Genomic DNA, 1,383 nt, shown 5'->3' with positions numbered 1-1,383 from the left:
TGGCTCTGTCAACGCTTTGGCGACTGGGTCCCAATTAAAATTTAAAAGCAGCGGTGGGCGGCACTCAGGCCGCTTGAGGCCTTTTTATAGTCACCTCCCCCGGGGGTAGCTTCGGCGCCTGGCCGGCGACTCACGCAGATCCCCGGGGAGAGAAAAGAAGGGCTCGTCCGGGATTTGAACCCGGGACCTCTCGCACCCTAAGCGAGAATCATACCCCTAGACCAACGAGCCATACTGGCCTTTGTGTCCAGTCTCCACTTTGTGACCAAGAGGGCGTCCAGGGCGGGAGCAGCGCAGGGAGGGGACTCTGGCTTCGGACTTGTGGACAGTGGCTAAGGTCTGGGATCCATGACCGTGGAGGGAACCTAACACTCCCTGGGCCCACAAAGTGGGGAGCGGTTCCTGCGTGCCCCCAACACGTGGCCTCCGCCGATTCTGCTCCGCGCTCAGCCCCTGGCGGGCGAGGGCGGCCCGAGGGCAGGCGGTCCTGCATCCCCGGGCCCTGCGCCGCTTCGGTCACTCTGCAGGCGCTGGTCCCGGCTGCTCTCCCCTCCCCTCTCCTGTCCCCAGCAAGATCAAACCAAGAAATCGAGTTTCGACGTGAGGCCTACAATCCACGAGTCTGACTACACCAGGTGGCCAGAGACCGTCCTGCCCTAGGGTGACTACGGACCCGAGGGGCTGGCCCCTGGAGGGAGGAGGATCAGGCCACCAACCAGACCCTGCACCAGGGCGGCTCAGGGATCCCTCCCCGCTCAGCAGGGGCCGAAGGCGGGTCTTCTGGTCCTCAGGCAGTGGGGAGGCGAGGACACCGCCCTAGGGGCTGAGGGACTGCGTGCAGGGGTCGGCGTCGGGTTCCCGGCACCCTGCTGTCTCTGCGTCCTTCCCCGTGTCCAGGGGCGACCCAGCCCCCGATGATCCGGCAGGTCTGGGCCAGAGGGTTCGCTTCGTGCTGTCTGACCACCTAACCACCCCCCTCCCCCATCCCTGAGCTCTTAGTCTGGGAAAGCCCAGGGGACTGAAATTCTGCCCACAGAATCCCGGGTGTGTCTCCCTCTCTCCCCTCCCCCACCGGAAAAAAATTCAAGTTAAGTAAGAGTAGGTAGGACTCACCTGGGACTTCCGCGGGTATCATCTGTACCCCGAGAGCAACCAACCATGTATCTTCCCTTATTTTAAATCACTTCCTTCTCTTACTTCCCGGAGAGGGAGGTTAAGCCGGGACCCCAGCCACGGGAGCAGTCTCACGGCACCCTAGCTCCCACGCGGGAAAACAGACGGGGCCCGTCCGGGATTTGAACCCGGGACCTCTCGCACCCAAAGCGAGAATCATACCCCTAGACCAACGAGCCACCACGACACTGCCCTCGCCTCTCCTTCTGC

The 1,383-nt window shown here is 63.1% G+C and overlaps 2 non-coding genes across 2 annotated transcripts; both read right to left on the bottom strand.

The window, feature by feature from the left end:
• Positions 1-159: 159 nt before the first annotated feature.
• Positions 160-231, bottom strand: TRNAP-AGG. Its single transcript has one exon. It is a non-coding gene; the product is annotated as a tRNA-Pro (tRNA).
• A 1,049-nt stretch (positions 232-1,280) lies between these two features.
• Positions 1,281-1,352, bottom strand: TRNAP-UGG. Its single transcript has one exon. It is a non-coding gene; the product is annotated as a tRNA-Pro (tRNA).
• Positions 1,353-1,383: the final 31 nt, after the last annotated feature.

This window comes from Suricata suricatta, chromosome 8 (assembly GCF_006229205.1).
Source record: "Suricata suricatta isolate VVHF042 chromosome 8, meerkat_22Aug2017_6uvM2_HiC, whole genome shotgun sequence".
Classification (NCBI taxonomy): Eukaryota; Metazoa; Chordata; class Mammalia; order Carnivora; family Herpestidae; genus Suricata; species Suricata suricatta.
The sequence above is the reverse complement of the archived record's forward strand: the minus strand, read 5'-3'. Positions and strand labels throughout refer to the sequence as shown.